We start from the raw sequence: 5,233 nt of genomic DNA, 5'->3' as shown, positions 1-5,233 counted from the left end.
TTAAGTTAGGGGGACTTTTATCTTTTCATTTGGCTAGTTTTCATATCTTTGTAATTGAATTCAGAGCTATGACTCACTAAACCCCCTTTCATTGGGTTAGGGAGCTCTATTGTAATTCAATGAATCAATAATAGTTTATCTTCTTCTTCAATCTTTTCTCTTGAATTTTGTTAGAAAGCTTCTCGATCTAATTCCATTGGGTAGTTGTCTTGGGAAAGAAACTACCCATAATTGGAATCCTTCGGAACCTTGGGAAAGGAATGGAGGATTCATGCTAGAGAAGCTTTCTCACAGTGAATTGGATTGGGGTTTGGATGGATATTGTGACATGTAATCCTACCAAATTGTGGTTCATGAAACTGTGTGGTATAATCAGTGATCGAGCATCATCTCTTCTTATGAACATTTAAACCAAGGGATTGGGAATTTGTTTGTTTTTAGAGAGAATTGGTGAGCCAAGGGATTGGGATCCAATCATATAAGATTGCCAAGCAAAATTCAATGAACGCATTGGTTGAGGAAGAGATAAACATGTTTTGATTCGGAGATCTCAATATCTCCTATAACCCAATGAATTCCCCATTTCTGATTTCCACTTTCTCTTTACATTCTGCAACTTAATTCATGCAATCACCCCATTCCCTTTTAATTTCAGCAATTTAGCTTCTGCTCTTTAATTTATGCAATTTAAGATTCCGCCATTTCAATTTCTTGTCATTTACATTTCCCGCCAATTTTACATTCCGCAATTTTCATCTAAATCTTGATTCCGCTCAACTAGAACACACTTCTAATTCGAATTGCTCACTCAACCAATCCTTGTGGGATTCGACCTCACTCTATTATGAGTTTTTACTTGACGATAACCGGTGCACTTGCCGGAAGGAATTTTGCCGATCGTGCAATTTCCTAAATCGTGGCATAACAAGTTTATGCGACACCAAGTTTATGGCGCCGTTGCCGGGGATTGGTTTTCGATTGACAATTCTCCAATTGGAAGTTAACTAGATTGAGCATTTTTTTTTTGCTTTGTTAAATCAGTTCAAGTTACTTGTTGAATTTTAATCTCTGCACTCTGTTACATGTTTTCTTTCTTTATGCCTTTAAATTCAAGCAACTAACTCACTGACCCACTAACTATTTGAATTAATTCCTCAACTGCTCTGACCATACTCTTCCATTAACCAAGAGTATTTCACTTGTTTGGTGCCTGTGCTGTGTTCTTGTATGACAGGTAGGAGAGGAGAGACATCAACTCCTCCATATACCGAACCAGAGAGGACCCTTCATAGACTAAGAAGGGAAGCAAGAGGGAAGAGAGTACTGGGAGAAGAAGAATCTGAAGGAGAATCTGAGGACAATTTTGAGGAAGCTCTAGATCTCAACATGGATAGAGAAGTTCACAACCATGAGAGAGCTGATGGAAACAATGCCATTCCTGAGAGGAGGGTTCTTGGTTCATACATAAACCCAACATCTGGGAATTGTGGTAGCAGCATTCAGAAACCACCCATTCAGGCCAACAATTTTGAGCTCAAACCACAGCTAATATCACTTGTGGAGAATCATTGTTCATTTGGTGGGAGTGCTAATGAAGATCCAAACCAACACCTCACAAAATTCCTGAGAATTTGCGACACTGTGAAGTCCAATGGAGTACAGGAAGATGCCTATAAACTGCTTTTGTTCCCATTTTCACTTAGGGACAAGGCAGCTAAGTGGCTGGAATCATTCCCAAGGGGGAGCCTAACAACATGGGACGAGGTGGAAAGCAAGTTTCTGGCACGTTTCTACCCCCCACAAAAGGTCAATAGGCTTCGATCTGAGGTTCAGACTTTTAGACAACAAGATGGTGAAACTCTCTACGAGGCATGGGAGAGATTCAAGGATTTGACAAGAAAATGCCCACCAGACATGTTCCATGACTGGGTGCAATTGCACATTTTCTATGATGGACTTTCTTATGAATCAAGGAAGGCTGTGGACCATTCATCAGGAGGTTCATTAAACAGGAAAAAGACTGTGGAAGAAGCCATTGAAGTGATTGAAACAGTGGCTGAGAATGAGTACTACTATGCATCAGAGAGACACAACACTAAGGGAGTCATGGAGCTGAACCATGTTGATACAATTCTAGCCCAAAACAAGGTGTTTGCCAAGCAACTAGCAGAGCTCACCAGGAAATTAGAAACAAAGCAAGTGGCTGCAATACACACACAAGAGCAAGAGGAAGAAAGCACTGAAGGAGGTGATTGGGAAGAGGCCAATTATGTAGGAAATCAACAAAGGCAATCATATGATCCACATTCCAACACTTACAATCCAGGATGGAAAAACCACCCAAACTTTGGGTGGGGGAACCAACAAACCCAACCACAAAACCACAAACCTTACAACCATAACCAACATAACAATTCCACATACCAAAACTCCAACCAAAGATCATACCAAGCCACACAAAACACTTACTCCCAACCATCATATCAAGGCCAAAATAATCGACCTACCCAACCTAATCCAAACCAACAATTTCAAGATCAATTAAACAGGATAGAAGGAATGCTTGCAACCATGGGTCAAGACATAACCGAATTAAAAGCTTTTAAGGAAGAAGTAATTTCCAACTTGCAAAACCAAGGAGCTGCCATCGAGAAGTTAGAAAATCAAATTGGGTATTTGTATAAGCAAATCCCTGGGCCAAGTGTTTCTCATGCTGCCAAGGCTATTGCAAAGGAAGAATGTAAAGCCATAACCCTCAGAAGTGGAAAAAAGCTGAAGGAGATCTCAAGTGAACCCACAGAGGATGAAGCAAAGGAAAATGTGAGAGACAAGGAACAGGGACAATCCTTTACACCGTCTGCAACAAGAGAAAAAGAAAAAGAGGTCCTGAAGCTGTATAAACCCAAAGCACCATATCCTCAACGTTTGATGAAAGGTGAAAAGGATGGCCAATTCTCCAGATTTTTGGAGATTTTCAAGAAGCTTCAAATCAACATCCCGTTTGCTGAGGCAATAGAGCAAATGCCACTCTATGCAAAATTCTTAAAGGAATTAATGACCAAAAAGAGAAGCTGGAGAAATGAGGAAACTGTGTTGTTGACTGAAGAATGCAGTGCCATCATTCAACACAAATTGCCTCAGAAACTGAAGGATCCAGGCAGTTTTCAAATCCCCTGTATCATAGGAGAAGTCATGGTGGAGAAGGCCTTGTGTGACTTAGGGGCCAGTAACAATTTGATGTCTCTAACAATGATGAGAAGAATGGAGATTGAGGAAGCCAAACCAACAAGAATGGCCCTCCAATTGGCAGATCGAACCTTTAAATTCCCTCATGGGATAGTTGAGGATTTGTTGGTAAAAGTGGGAGATTTCATATTCCCTGCCGATTTTGTGGTATTAGATATGGAGGAAGAAGCCGAAGCTTCAATAATTCTGGGAAGACCCTTCCTGGCTACTGCAGGAGCCATCATAGATGTCCAAAAGGGTGAGCTCACTCTTAGACTACATGATGAGCAATTGGTGTTTAACGTATTCAAGGCAATGAGCTATCCATCAGAATCACTAAAGGAATGCATGAGGGTGGATGTAGTGGACATTGCAGTACAAGAAACCTTTGAGGAAACAACAAAGGAAGTGGCAGAGGAGGAGTTCACCAAGGATATTGAAGATAGTGACATCAAGGCTGCTGAAACAACCATGCCAAGCATGCCAGATAGAGTGAAAGAAGAGAAGGAAGCACCAAAACCTGAGCTCAAAGCATTGCCCCCTAATCTCAAGTATGCATACTTGGGTAGTAATGAGAGCTATCCTGTTATCATTAGCTCTGCCCTGAGCCAAGAACAGGAAGAAAAATTGATCAAAATGCTACAAACTCATCAGGACGCCATTGGATGGACCCTAGCTGATTTAAAGGGGATAAGTTCATTCATATGCATGCATAAAATCTTGTTAGAAGAGGATGCTAGACCCTACATTCAAGCTCAGAGAAGATTGAATCCCGTCATGAAAGAAGTGGTACAAAAAGAGGTCATGAAGTTATGGCAGGCAGGGGTAATCTACCCTATTTCTGATAGCCCATGGGTTAGTCCCATCCATGTAGTGCCAAAGAAAGGTGGCATAACTGTGGTGCCAAATGAGAGGAACGAACTCATACCCACAAGAACTGTCACTGGGTGGAGGATGTGCATAGACTACAGGAAGCTCAATGAAGCCACCAGAAAAGATCATTTCCCACTCCCATTCATGGATCAGATGCTTGAAAGGCTTGCAGGACATGCTTACTATTGCTTTCTGGATGGATACTCAGGCTATAATCAAATAGTAGTTGATCCTAGAGATCAAGAGAAAACATCATTTGTTTGTCCATATGGAGTTTTTGCTTATAGACGCATGCCCTTTGGATTGTGCAATGCACCTGCCACTTTCCAAAGATGCATGCTGTCCATCTTTTCAGACATGATTGAAAAATTTATTGAGGTTTTCATGGATGATTTTTTTGTGTTTGGAGATTCTTTTCCTAGCTGCCTACACCACCTTGCCTTGGTGCTTAAGAGATGCCAAGAGACCAACCTAGTATTAAACTGGGAAAAGTGTCATTTCATGGTCACAGAAGGAATAGTCCTTGGCCACAAAATCTCGAATAGAGGCATTGAGGTGGACAGAGCTAAGGTGGAACTCATTGAAAAATTACCCCCACCAAGTAATGTCAAGGCAATTAGGAGTTTTTTGGGACACGCTGGCTTTTACAGAAGGTTTATTAGAGACTTTTCTAAAATAGCCAAACCTTTGAGTAACTTGCTTGTCTCTGATACACCCTTTGTATTTGATAAAAATTGCATGCTAGCCTATGAACTTTTGAAGCAAAAACTTTCCTCTGCACCTATCATTGCCCCACCTGATTGGAACTTACCTTTTGAACTGATGTGTGATGCATCAAACCTTGCTGTTGGGGCAGTGTTAGGACAAAGGAAAGACAAATTGGTACATGTGATTTATTATGCCAGTAAGGTCTTGAATGATAACCAAAGGAATTACACAACCACTGAAAAAGAACTCTTGGCAATAGTCTTTGCATTTGACAAATTTAGATCCTATCTCATTGGATCTAAAGTCATTGTCTTCACTGATCATTCAGCTTTAAAATACTTACTTGCTAAACAAGAATCCAAACCAAGACTTATTAGATGGGTTCTTTTGTTGCAGGAATTTGACATTGAAATCAAAGACAAGAAGG

General features: G+C 40.7%; 1 non-coding gene across 1 annotated transcript; it reads right to left on the bottom strand.

Moving 5' to 3' along the window:
* Positions 1-1,812: 1,812 nt before the first annotated feature.
* Positions 1,813-1,916, bottom strand: LOC148548039 (small nucleolar RNA R71). Its single transcript, XR_015897807.1, has one exon. It is a non-coding gene; the product is annotated as a small nucleolar RNA R71 (small nucleolar RNA).
* Positions 1,917-5,233: the final 3,317 nt, after the last annotated feature.

The sequence above is a fragment of the Arachis ipaensis genome, chromosome B8 (genome assembly GCF_059453495.1).
Source record: "Arachis ipaensis isolate K30076 ecotype BB chromosome B8, ASM5945349v1, whole genome shotgun sequence".
NCBI lineage: Eukaryota > Viridiplantae > Streptophyta > Magnoliopsida > Fabales > Fabaceae > Arachis > Arachis ipaensis.
This window is presented reverse-complemented; position numbering and strand designations above follow the sequence as displayed.